Source organism: Triticum dicoccoides, chromosome 1A (genome assembly GCF_002162155.2).
Source record: "Triticum dicoccoides isolate Atlit2015 ecotype Zavitan chromosome 1A, WEW_v2.0, whole genome shotgun sequence".
NCBI lineage: Eukaryota > Viridiplantae > Streptophyta > Magnoliopsida > Poales > Poaceae > Triticum > Triticum dicoccoides.
Window position 1 is genome coordinate 483,112,314 of NC_041380.1, and position 14,345 is coordinate 483,126,658.

Genomic DNA, 14,345 nt, shown 5'->3' on the forward strand with positions numbered 1-14,345 from the left:
AAGTTTCACCTCCAAACTTTGCCAACAATTCTTTTCCCTTTTATCGAGACTCTTCCTGTTTTCCCAACATTTTTGGACTCTTAAAAAACCTTGAGCTTATTCAAACCATTTGAATTAAATTCAAATGTATTTGAATTTAAATCTTTCAATCATGTCACTTTCATTTTCCTAGATCGAGCTCAGTTTTGTGAGTCTGAAAAAATACCCCTTTGCCTAAGTCCCTTCTCTTCCCTTTTTATTTTCCTTTTTTTCTATCTTTCTCCGGTACGAGAGAATGAGGGAGAGAGGAGAACCCCATTGCAGCCCAGTCGGCCAGTTGGGCCTCCAGCAGCCTCGTCCCACCAGTGGCCCAAGGCCCAGTCACGCCCCCGTAAACCTAGCGTGCCCCTCCTCGTTCCCTTCCGCCGCCGCTGGCCCGATCCCCATCTCACTGCTCGATACCCCAACCTCTCGCTCCCGTGCCTGATCGATCCAGCGCCTCCAAGGGCGACGCCCGATTCCCGCGGCCATGACCCCGGCCTCGGCCATGGCGCCGCGCCGCCGACCACCAGCAGGACGCCGCCCATGGACGCGCCCGTCCCCGAGCATTGATCCGGCCCTCGTCGAGCCTCTGTGCAGCACCCGCCTCCCTGGATGCGTCTCTGGTATCTCCGTCCTCCAGCCGCGCCCGAGGGAGATCCCCGAAGCCGGCGCCGTGTTCCTCCAGCACCACCACCAGGCTGCCCTCTCCTTCCCCCTGCACAGGAGCTCGCAGCCACCACCATGGCGCGTCTTGCTACTCCCCCAAGCACCCAATCCTTTCCTTCTACTCCCTCAGTCATGGCACTTCGCCGCTCTTTTGCTCGCCCGCCTTGCCTCGCGCGACCTGCATGGCCGCCGGCCATGGATGCCATCGTGCTGGCCTGCAGCTTCGAGTGCGCTGATGTGCCTTGCTGCTCTTGCTCCGTACGACAGCGGATGACCTCCGTCGAGCTCGCCCGGCCACCTTCGACCTCGGCGTGGCCCTGCCTCCACTAGCAGTCTCCTGCTGTTGGCCGTTTCCATGGGTTCGGGGAGCCCCAAGTCATGTCCGTGGCCTTCGTGTCTATTGATGCTCCGCTGTTTTCTTTCTCCATCGTCTCCCCGAGCTCGTCAAATCCTGTACCCGGAGCCCAAGTTGGAAGACTCCGTGGATGTACATCTCATTTGTGCCATTTTGGATGATCAAGGACGTTTCGGGTTTCTTCAAGTACCATTACACCCGGAGACCACGGATTCGTGAAGTTGCACTATCGTCGCCGTGGATCCAACAAGTTTGTGAGTACGACTACTTCCCACGACGACCTTGTACCACTACCGTCACGATGATCGCCGATGAACGATAGGACGACTACTTCTACCGCCGTCGATGTGAACATCTACTTCCACTACCATCGCCGGAATCGCGAGAACCTCTACCGACGACCTCAGAACGTGTACGACGACCGTTGCCGAAGACTCGTACCTCTACCGCTTCCCGAACGTGTACCACGACGGCCGTGAACGACTAATTCCTCTACGAACTCGAACCGCTCTGAGAATGCTCCCTTGTAAGGTATAACCTCGACACGACCGTCCATGGACCGAATGCATGTTTTGTGATACGAGATGAACCCCGTGTTTGCAGCGTGCCCGTTTGTTACGTGCACGACCCTCGGTTGCCATGTCGCCGACACATGGGACACCCGGTATCCGGGAGCACCCCACCTTATGTTGCTCGCTCCCGCCACTTCCTTTTGCACCGGTATCTCTATGAGCTACCGGAACCGATATATTGCCGTGGCATCACTTCTGGATTCGTTGCGTGGCACCCCTTTCGTTTCCGCCACGATGACAAATGCCTCATATCTTTTCGTGCCAACATTTTCATAAATATTGCATAAAACTTGCTCATGTAATGCGCATCATGATAATAACATTTAAATATTTAAAATTGTTGTTGTACCAAGTTGATAAATGCATATGGGGATTTACCGGGTTTGTTGTTTATTATATCCGGCCCCATTTAAAAAAAATAGGTGGTTTAGTCTTGTTATGTTTCACCTCTTGCCATGTTAACCAACATTTAATATTGTTGAGTACCTAAACGAGAGAGAACTAAATAAATTGAATGTGGTGTTTCGTCAATATGCAACGGAGTTGCATATTGAGCTCCACTTAATTTGTAGGATTGTTTGTGCACTTTGCCATGCCATGCTTCATTAAACCAGACATGCATCATACTTGATTGTGCATCATGCCATATTTATGTGGTGGTTGTTTACTATGATTGTTTGCTTCTTTCCGGTGTTGCTTCTTCGGGTTGATTCCGGTAACGTCGTGTTGTGAGGATCCGTTCATCTAGTCTGTTTGTCTTCCTCATGGACTCGTTCTTCTTCCTTGCGGGATTTCAGGCAAGATGATCATTCCCTCGAAATCACTACTATCTTTGCTTTGCTAGTTGCTCGCTCTTTTGCTATGCCTATGCTGCGATACCTACCACTTGCTTATCATGCCTCCCATATTGTTAAGCCAAGCCTCTAACCACCTTGTCCTAGCAAACCGTTGATTGGCTATGTTACCGCTTTGCTCAGCCCCTCTTATAGCGTTGTTAGTTGCAGGTGAAGATTGAAGTTTGTTCCTTGTTGGAACATGGAGATGTTGTTCCTTGTTGGAACATGTTTACTTGTTGGGATATCACAATATATCTTATTTAATTAATGCATCTATATAGTTGGTAAAGGGTGGAAGGCTCGGCCTTATGCCTGGTGTTTTGTTCCACTCTTGCCGCCCTAGTTTCCGCCATATCGGTGTTATGTCCCCGAATTTTGCGTTCCTTACGCGGTTGGGTTATAATGGGAACCCCTTGACAGTTCGCCTTGAATAAAACTCCTCCAGCAAGGCCCAACATTGGTTTTACCATTTGCCACCTAGCCTTTTCTTTCCCTTGAGTCGGCCGGCTCAAGGGTCATCTTTATTAAACCCCCGGGCCAGTGCTCCTCTGAGTGTTGGTCCAACCCAGAGCACCGTGCAGGGCCATCCCTTGGCAACTTGGGTTACGTCGGCTCCTGTACGCTTAGCTTATCCGGTGTGCCCTGAGAACGAGTTATGTGCAGCTCCTATCGGGATTTGTCGGCACAACGGGTGGTCTTGCTGGACTTGTTTTACCATTGTCGAGGATGTCTTGTAGAACCGGGATACCGAGTCTGATCGGAATGTCTCGGGAGGAGGTCTATTCCTTCGTTGACCGTGAGAGCTTGTGATGGGCTAAGTTGGGACACCCCTGCAGGGATTTGAACTTTCGAAAGTCGTGCCCGCGGTTATGGGCTGATGGGAATTTGTTAATGTCCGTTTGTAGAAAACCTGAAGTTGACCTTAATTAAAATACATCAACCGTGTGTGTAACCGTGATGGTCTCTTTCCGGTGGAGTCCGGGAAGTGAACACGGTGTTGGAATTATGCTTGATGTAGGTTGTTCTAGGATCACTTCTTGATCATACTTTTATCGACCGTGCTTTGCCTTCTCTTCTCGCTCTCATTTGTGTATGTTAGCCACCATATATGCTAGTCGCTTGCTGCAGCTCCACCTCATACCTTTACCTTACCCATAAGCTTAAATAGTCTTGATCGCGAGGGTGCGAGATTGCTGAGTCCCTGTGGCTCACAGATACTTCCAAAACCAGCTTGCAGGTGCCGATGAGTTCATGCAGACGACGCAACCAAGCTCAGGAGGAGCTCGATGGGGATCTTGTCCTTTGTATTGTTTTCGTTCTAGTTGATCAGTAGTGGAGCCCAGTTGGGGTCGATCGGGGACCGTGTCGCATTTGGGATTCTTCTTTTATTTTGGTTCCGTAGTCGGACCCTGATTGTATTTGGATGATGTAATGCTTTATTCATGTATTGTGTGAAGTGGCGATTGTAAGCCAACTATGTATCTCTTTCCCTTATGTATTACATGGGTTGTGTGAAGATTACCTCACCTGTGACATTGCTTTCAATGCGGTTATGCCTCTAAGTCGTGCTTCGACACGTGGGAGATATAGCCGCATCGAGGGCGTTACAAGTTGGTACCAGAGCCTTCCCCGACCTTAGGAGCCCCCACTGCTTGATCGAATTAGCAGCCGTTGTTGAGTCTAGAAAAAAATGTTTTGAGTCATTTATGAATTATATATCGGAGGGTTTAGGAATTCTTTTTACTCCCCAGTCCCTTCATCGCTCTGGTAAGGCATCCTGACTTAGAGTTTTGACTCTTCTCTTCTCAAATTTCACGAATTTTTTTTTAGGATCACGCGGGTATCTTGGAATCCTTTCGATGGTTTTGTGACGAGAACATTGTCTTGGTGCCTCCTGTCAGGGGTTTTGTGGTAGTGTCCCGGGGAGTTGAGCTCTGAGGTGTTGTCGTCACAATTTTATCGTTGCAGTTCTGGAATACCTGAGTTTAGTATGCTGACATCGAAAATCTCTTTAATGCAGTTCGTTGGTGAGATAACCTCGACGCCACCCAGTACTGGGGCGGGAGTTCGGGAGTATTGCCATAACTCGTATAACGGATGCTTTTCGAAGGTTGAGGTAGACGATTTCCGAAGGTTTCTTGGTTATGTCTTGAAGGATGGATACAGCTGGATGTAGGATTTGCTAGTTTTGGGTGAGATATTATGCTTCCCCTGTATCCCCAACACCTGATTGCATAACTGGAAAGGTTCGGGAGTTTCATAGGTGGGAATTCAAGTAGCTCTTAGGATATCCTTCCGACAGATGTATGATATGAAATTGGGGTTCGACGTCTAGTGGTCCGCCTATTCACGGTCGGTTTTACAGTGGTCTCGTTGTGTCTTAAAGAGTCCTTGGCTATGCCGACTCGGGGACGCTTCGTATGTCATGTGCACTGCCTTGTACATGATGGTGTTGTACGATTGAGCCCGTGTAGGCCCCACCACGAAAACTTCGGACGAAATCTCTATCATATGTTTGTTCCGGCTTATTTTGCAAGCCAATCCTTTGTTTTTTTTGAATTGTGGTATTTGAGTTGCTTCGAAGTCAAGTGTTGATTACATACCTTTCCTAAACGGTGTTCTCATACTCCGATGTGAATACCAATCCTTCATGATAATCGAGATTGTCATGTCAATCCTTTTCACCGGTGTGTTTCTCTTCAAGTGGACCCGATCATTCCAACATTCGCAAGATCAACTCTAACTCTTCTCAACGTTGTTCATTTCATCCATCTTAAAGTTGACTTTGTTTCCCTCCCTCCCACCCTTGTTTCTTCAAGGACTCAGATTTCTTAATCAAGTATCTTTTTATTGATGAGAAGTCTCTTCATTCTTTTCCGTCAATATTCGTATCCGGTGATTCTCAGGAACATTCTAACGGAGCTTCACGTTCATCATTATTTGTTCTCTTTCTGAGGTGTCACAATTCCGGTGGTTTCAATTCAAGCTTTTGGTGTTGATCATATCCTTTCCTCGTTTCTAATGCCTTCTCATACCGGTGCACCTCATAATGATTCATTTCTCGCTATTCAATTGTTCCGGAGTGCTCAAGATATCTCAGAAGATTCGTTTCCATTCTCAATCCTTTCAAGCTCTTTCGAGGTTGTTGTCTCATTCAAGTCATTTAATTCAACCAGTGCAATCTCCCCTTCAAATCATTTCAACGGTGTTTTATTTTGAGTGGGCCCTAACCCACAGGTCTTTCCCCAGGATCTTACCTGACTCTTCTTATTTTCCCGGGGGTAACCTCAATTTCATTTCGAAGTTTGACGTAAGAATGAAGTTTTCATCAGTCAGATGTATTTCTCCAAGATCTCTCAATTTCTTATCATCGTTGGATCAACCTTTCCATTCTTCATTCCAGAGTATCTCAGCAATTCATGGTGGTGTTTCTCGTCGTCATTCTCAACATTTGAAGACCGAAGAAGAGTTTTACATCCATATTTTATCCGTTCTCTCAGAGATTCGTGGTTCTAGTTCGAGACCATCCTCTCATAATTGTTTTCGATTGTCAGAATTCTTTTCATCCTTCCGGAGCAATTCAGGAGCCTTTTTTTCAGTGTGTTCATCCGGAGTCCATCATCTCAGAATTTATTCATTGTCAGCTTTCAGCTCTCATACTCCAAATTTTACCGATGCTTCGTTCAAGTGATCTCTAATCAGTTCGTGATCCCTTCGTTCTCATGTATCTAGATTCTCTTGAGCATCTTCATTCATTTGCAAATTCTTTCCAGTGTTTCTTTATCTTCTCTTCGTTCATTTTTAATTCTTACGGTGGTTCATTCAAGATCTCTCTTCCGTATCAATTCATTCGTTCTTTTCCAATCCCGACCGGTGATTTCTTGAAGGCCTCTATCTTAATCCTTTTTACGAGAATAAGTAGTATGTCAAATCCGTTGATTGTCATCAATTTAATTGATGAAGGACAAGCATAATGTAATTCTTATTCTTGTTTCATCCGAATGAGTAATTTCTTTTTTCCAGAGTGGTTCATCATATCATATTCTCAGTTTGAGATGCCTTATCTTTTCTTTCCCGGAGTTCCAAGCTCTCGCAATTATGTAATCACGGGGATCTATCAAAAATCTTTACAGGGTTTTAGCTTGTGTTTTCAGCTTCTCTCCCTTTTTCTGTTTGATCATTCTTTTGTTTACCAGAATTCTTCATGGAGGCTCTACATAATGATTCATCAAGGATTCAATCCGTTCTGAAACGTTCATCAAGATTATTTTCAGAGGAGTTCAAGCATTCTTAATCTTGCTATCCGGAGTGCAATTCTTTCTTCCGTATTATTGGAGGTGGTATTATGTCATTCTTGATAATTTGAGTTCATGTTTTCATGATTCACATGGTGTCAAGAATGAGATATTTTAAATCCATCAATCTCGTCATTGGAGTTATCTTGGGTTATATTTCACCTAAAGCCTTCCCTAAGGATTGTTGCTATCTATGGTGATTATAAATGATCCAAGTTCTTCATTTATCCTTTCGGTGAAATAAGTTTCTCGTTTCCTTGTTCTTACCAATCAAATTCTTTTTCCTATGAGTGGCAGGTTTTCATCTCTTAATTTGAGATGTACTCCACAAGACCATATCAAGCTTATCCTTTCGTTGTTGGTTTTCCAACAACTCCGTTCGACCCTTCTCCTAAAGATGCCTTTTCGAACTCTTTGTGACAGAAGTTGACATTTTCTTCTAGATTCTTTATTTTAATCATCTATCTTCTATTACTCTCTCCTGGAGGAATTGTGTTGCTGCTCTTTTCAAACCTTTTTCTTGTCCTCATCATGTTTATCATCTTAACCGGAGTGTTGTGCCCCTTTGCTCAAGCTCTTTCATTTTATCTAGTCTTTCATCTCTTTTCATCCGAAGTGCTGTCCGAATTTGTAATTCCTTATTCCGCTTCCCTACCAGAGTGCTTTCAACTTCATTTATCTCCGTTATATTCTTTTCTCGATATGGCTTAACCTTTTCAAGTTTCTTTGGTCTCACTCGTTTGTCAAAGAAGCAACTTAGTTTTACCTCTTCTCTTTCTCTTCCGTTTGTCCCTCCGGTGCCATTCTAGATCTCGGGACGAGATCCTCTCTAGTGGTGGAGTGTTGTAACGCCACGAGACCGATGCTCGAGAAGACTTCTATATGTTCCAGGTTTCGTTGTGTGTTTCTTTTGCGCCTGCCCTTTTATTTGTGCATTGCATCATGTCATCATGCAACCCGTTTTAAAAACTAAACCAAATAAACCGTATGGATCTTCGATCCATTTAAACCGAGGGAATTCACATGGTGAGTTCTCTTTATAACATATCATCTCAGTATTTAGGGACCTACTATAAATATTCCATTAGTTTGGAATTAACCGCAAACACACTTGCAATTTAAACTCTCAAGTGTCTTCTGCTTCAAGTTTCACCTCCAAACTTTGCCAACAATTCTTTTCCCTTTTATCGAGACTCTTCCTGTTTTCCCAACATTTTTGGACTCTTAAAAAACCTTGAGTTTATTCAAACCATTTGAATTAAATTCAAATGTATTTGAATTTAAATCTTTCAATCATGCCACTTTCATTTTCCTAGATCGAGCTCAGTTTTGTGAGTCTGAAAAAAATACCCCTTTGCCTAAGTCCCTTCTCTTCCCTTTTTATTTTCCTTTCCTTTCTTTGTTTCCTTTTTTTTCTTTCTTTCTCTGGTACGAGAGAATGAGGGAGAGAGGAGAACCCCAGTGCAGCCCAGTCGGCCAGTTGGGCCTCCAGCAGCCTCGTCCCACCAGTGGCCCAAGGCCCAGTCACGCCCCCGTAAACCTAGCGAGCCCCTCCTCGTTCCCTTCCGCCGCCGCTGGCCCGATCCCCATCTCACTGCTCGATACCCCAACCTCTCGCTCCCGTGCCTGATCGATCCAGCGCCTCCAAGGGCGACGCCCGATTCCCGCGGCCATGACCTCGGCCTCAGCCATGGCGCCACGCCGCCGACCACCAGCAGGACGCCGCCCATGGACGCGCCCGTCCCCGAGCATCGATCCGGCCCTCGTCGAGCCTCCGTGCAGCACCTGCCTCCCTGGATGCGTCTCTGGTATCTCCGTCCCCCAGCCGCGCCTGAGGGTGCTCCCCGAAGCCGGCGCCGTGTTCCTCCAGCACCACCACCAGGTTGCCCTCTCCTTCCCCCTGCGCAGGACCTCGCAGCCACCACCATGGCGCGTCTTGCTACTCCCCCCGCACCCAATCCTTTCCTTCTACTCCCTCAGTCATGGCACTTCGCCGCTCTTTTGCTCGCCCGCCTTGCCTCGCGCGACCTGCATGGCCGCCGGCCATGGATGCCATCGTGCTGGCCTGCAGCTTCGAGTGCGCTGCTGTGCCTTGCTGCTCCTGCTTCGTACGACAGCGGATGACCTCCGTCGAGCTCGCCCGGCCACCTTCGACCTCGGCGTGGCCCTGCCTCCACTAGCAGTCTCCTGCTGTTGGCCGTTTCCATGGGTTCGGGGAGCCCCAAGTCATGTCCGTGGCCTTCGTGTCTATTGATGCTCCGCTGTTTTCTTTCTCCATCGTCTCCCCGAGCTCGTCAAATCCTGTACCCGGAGCCCAAGTCGGAAGACTCCGTGGATGTACATCTCATTTGTGCCATTTTGGATGATCAAGGACGTTTCGGGTTTCTTCAAGTACCATTACACCCGGAGACCACGGATTCGTGAAGTTCCACTACCGTCGCCGTGGATCCAACAAGTTCGCGAGTACGACTACTTCCCACGACGACCTTGTACCACTACCGTCCCGATGATCGCCGATGAACGATAGGACGACTACTTCTACCGCCGTCGCCGTGAACATCTACTTCCACTACCGTCGCCGGAATCGCGAAAACCTCTACCGACGACCTCGGAACGTGTACGACGACCATTGTCGAAGACTCGTACCTCTACCGCTTCCTGAACGTGTACCACGACGGCCGTGAACGACTACTTCCTCTACGAACTCGAACCGCTCTGAGAATGCTCCCTTGTAAGGTATAACCTCGACACGACCGTCCATGGACCGAATGCATGTTTTGTGATACGAGATGAACCCCGTGTTTGCAGCGTGCCTATTTGTTACGTGCACGACCCTCGGTTGCCATGCCGCCGACACATGGGACACCCGGTATCCGGGAGCGCCCCACCTTCTTTTGCTCGCTCCCGCCACTTCCTTTTGCACCGGTATCTCTATGAGCTACCGGAACCGATATATTGCCGTGGCATCACTTCCGGATTCGTTGTCGTGGCACCCCTTTCGTTTTCGCCACGATGACAAATGCCTCATATCTTTTCGTGCCAACATTTTCATAAATATTGCATAAAACTTGCTCATGTCATGCGCATCGTGATAATAACATTTAAATGTTTAAAATTGTTGTTGTACCAAGTTGATAAATGCATATGGGGATTTACCGGGTTTGTTGTTTATTATATCCGGCCCTATTTAAAATTGTTTAGGTGGTTTAGTCTTGTTATGTTTCACCTCTTGCCATGTTAACCAACATTTAATATTGTTGAGTACCTAAACGAGAGAGAACTAAATAATTTGAATGTGGTGTTTCGTCAATATGCAACGGAGTTGCATATTGAGCTCCACTTAATTTGTAGGATTGTTTGTGCACTTTGCCATGCCATGCTTCATTAAACCAGACATGCATCATACTTGATTGTGCATCATGCCATATTTATGTGGTGGTTGTTTACTATGATTGTTTGCTTCTTTCCGGTGTTGCTTCTTCGGGTTGATTCCGGTAACGTCGTGTTGTGAGGATCCGTTCATCTACGTCTGTTTGTCTTCCTCATGGACTCGTTCTTCTTCCTTGCGGGATTTCAGGCAAGATGATCATACCCTCGAAATCACTACTATCTTTGCTTTGCTAGTTGCTCGCTCTTTTGCTATGCCTATGCTGCGATACCTACCACTTGCTTATCATGCATCCCATATTGTTAAGCCAAGCCTCTAACCACCTTGTCCTAGCAAACCGTTGATTGGCTATGTTACCGCTTTGCTCAGCCCCTCTTATAGCGTTGTTAGTTGCAGGTGAAGATTGAAGTTTGTTCCTTGTTGGAACATGGAGATGTTGTTCCTTGTTGGAACATGTTTGCTTGTTGGGATATCATAATATATCTTATTTAATTAATGCATCTATATACTTGGTAAAGGGTGGAAGGCTCGGCCTTATGCCTGGTGTTTTATTCCACTCTTGTCGCCCTAGTTCCCGTCATATCGGTGTTATGTTCCCGGATTTTGCGTTCCTTACGCGGTTGGGTTATAATGGGAACCCCTTGACAGTTCGCCTTGAAAAAAACTCCTCCAGCAAGGCCCAACATTGGTTTTACCATTTGCCACCTAGCCTTTTCTTTCCCTTGAGTCGGCCGGCTCAAGGGTCATCTTTATTAAACCCCCGGGCCAGTGCTCCTCTGAGTGTTGGTCCAACCCAGAGCACCGTGCAGGGCCATCCCTTGGCAACTTGGGTTACGTCGGCTCCTGTATGCTTAGCTTATTCGGTGTGCCCTGAGAACGAGATATGTGCAGCTCCTATCAGGATTTGTCGGCACAGCGGGTGGTCTTGCTGGACTTGTTTTACCATTGTCGAGGATGTCTTGTAGAACTGGGATACCGAGTCTGATCGGAATGTCTCGGGAGGAGGTCTATTCCTTCGTTGACCGTGAGAGCTTGTGATGGGCTAAGTTGGAACACCCCTGCAGGCATTTGAACTTTCGAAAGCCGTGCCCGCGGATATGGGCAGATGGGAATTTGTTAATGTCCGGTTGTAGAAAACCTGAAGTTGACCTTAATTAAAATACATCAACCGCGTGTGTAACCGTGATGGTCTCTTTCCGACGGAGTCCGGGAAGTGAACACGGTGTTGGAGTTATGCTTGACGTAGGTTGTTTTAGGATCACTTCTTGATCATACTTTATCGACCGTGCTTTGCCTTCTCTTCTCGCTCTCATTTGCGTATGTTAGCCACCATATATGCTAGTCGCTTGCTGCAGCTCCACCTTATACCTTTACCTTACCCATAAGCTTAAATAGTCTTGATCGCAAGGGTGCGAGATTGCTGAGTCCCTGTGGCTCACAGATACTTCCAAAACCAGCTTGCAGGTGCCGATGAGTTCATGCAGACAACGCAACCAAGCTCAGGAGGAGCTCGATGGGGATCTTGTCCTTTGTATTGTTTTCGTTCTAGTTGATCAGTAGTGGAGCCCAGTTGGGGTCGATCGGGGACCGTGTCGCATTTGGGGTTCTTTTTTTATTTTGGTTCCGTAGTCGGACCCTGATTGTATTTGGATGATGTAATGCTTTATTCATGTATTGTGTGAAGTGGCGATTGTAAGCCAACTATGTATCTCTTTCCCTTATGTATTACATGGGTTGTGTGAAGATTATCTCACTTGCGACATTGCTTTCAATGCGGTTATACATCTAAGTCGTGCTTCGGCACGTGGGTGATATAGCCGCATCGAGGGTGTTACACATAAGGCCGAGCCTTCCACCCTTTACCAAGTATATAGATGCGTTAAGTAAATAAGATATATTGTGATATCCCAACAAAATAACCATGTTCCAAACATGGAACAAGCTCCAATCTTCACTTGCAACTAACAACGCTGTAAGAGGGGCTGAGCAAAGCGGTAACATAGCCAAACAACTGTTTGCTAGGACAAGGTGGGTTAGAGGCTTGGCTTAACAATATGGGAGGCATGATAAGCAAGTGGTAGGTATCACAGCATAGGCATAGCAAAAGAGCGAGCAACTAGCAAGCAAAGATAGAAGTGATTTTGCCTGAGATCCCGCAAGGAAGAAGAATGAGTCCATGAAGAAGACAAACAGACGTAGTCGAACGGAACCTCACAAACGCGACGTTATCGGAACTAACCCGAAGAAGCAATGCCGGAAAGAAGCAAACAACATAGTAAACAACCACCACATAAGCATGGCACGATGCACAAACAAGTATGATGTATGTCCGGTTTAAAGAGGCATGACATGACACTGAAGGAAATATACCCTAGAGGCAATAATAAAGTTGTTATTTATATTTCCTTATATCATGATAAATATTTATTATTCATGCTAGAATTGTATTAACCCGAAACTTAGTACATGTGTGAATACATAGACAAACAGAGTGTCACTAGTATGCCTCTACTTGACTAGCTCGTTGAATCAAAGATGGTTAAGTTTCCTAGCCATAGACATGAGTTGTCATTTGATTAACAGGATCACATCATTAGAGAATGATGTGATTGACTTGACCCATTCCGTTAGCTTAGCACGATGATCGTTTAGTTTGTTGCTATTGCTTTCTCCATAACTTATACATGTTCCTATGACTATGAGATCATGCAACTCCCGAATACCGGAGAAACACTTTGTGTGCTACCAAACGTCGCAACGTAACTAGGTGATTATAAAGGTGCTCTACAGGTGTCTCCAATGGTGTTTGTTGAGTTGGCATAGATCGAGATTAGGATTTGTCACTCTGATTGTCGGAGAGGTATCTCTGGGCCCTCTCGGTAATGCACATCAATATATGCCTTGCAAGCAATGTGACTAATGAGTTAGTTGTGGGATGTTGCATTACGGAACGAGTAAAGAGACTTGCCGGTAACAAGATTGAACTAGGTATTGAGATACCGACGATCGAATCTCTGGCAAGTAACATACCGATGACAAAGAGAACAACATATATCGTTATGCGGTTTGACCGATAAAGATCTTCGTAGAATATGTGGGTGCCAATATGAACATCCAGGTTCCGCTATTGGTTATTGACCGGAGACGTGTCTCGGTCATGTCTACATAGTTCTCGAACTCGTAGGGTCCGCACGCTTAATGTTCGGTGATGATCGATATTATGAGTTTATGTGTTTTGATGTACCGAAGGTAGTTCAGAGTCCTGGATGTGATCACGGACATGACGAGGAGTCTCGAAATGATTGAGACATAAAGATTGATATATTGGATGACTATATTCGGACACCGGATGAGTTCTGGAGGTCACCGGATAATTATCGGAGTGCCGAGAGGGTTATCGGAACCCCCGAGGGAACTAGTGGGCCAACATGGGCCTTGTGAGAGAGAGAGAGAGAGAGGAGGGGCCATAGGGCTGCCCCCCCCCCCCTTGGGAGTCTGAATTGGACAAGGAGGGGGGGCGGCGCCCCCTCTTTCCCTCCCTTTCTCCCTCTCTTTCCTTCTCCCTCATTCTTCCTAGTTGGACTAGGAAAGGGGGAGTCCTACTCCTACTAGGAGGAGGACTCCTCCCTCTCCTTGGCGCGCCCCAAGGCCGGCCGGCCGGCCTCCCCCCTTGCTCCTTTATATACAGGGGCAGGGGGCACCCTAGGACACACAAGTTGATTGTTTCCAGTCGTGTGCGGTGCCCCCCTCCACCATAATCCACCTCGGGCATATCCTAGCGGTGCTTAGGTGAAGCCCTGTTCTGGTAGCATCATCATCACCGTCATCACGCCGTCGTGCTGACAAAGCTCTCCCTCGACACTCTGCTGGATCATGAGTTCGTGGGACGTCACCGAGTTGAACGTGTGCAGATCGCGGAGGTGCCGTACTTTCGGTACTAGGATTGGTCGATCGTGAAGACGTACGACTACATCAACCGCGTTGTCATAACGCTTCCGCTTACGGCCTACGAGGGTACGTAGATAACAGTCTCCCCTCTCGTTGCAATACATCACCATGATCTTGCGTGTGCGTCGGAATTTTTTTGAAATTACTACGTTCCCCAACATACCTTAGGGTTCAGGGTGGGGGCGGTGGTAGCTGGTGGTGGTGAGGGCGGTGGTGGCCGGAGAAAAAACTTGGTGCGGGGAGCCCTAGTGGGATGGCTGGGGT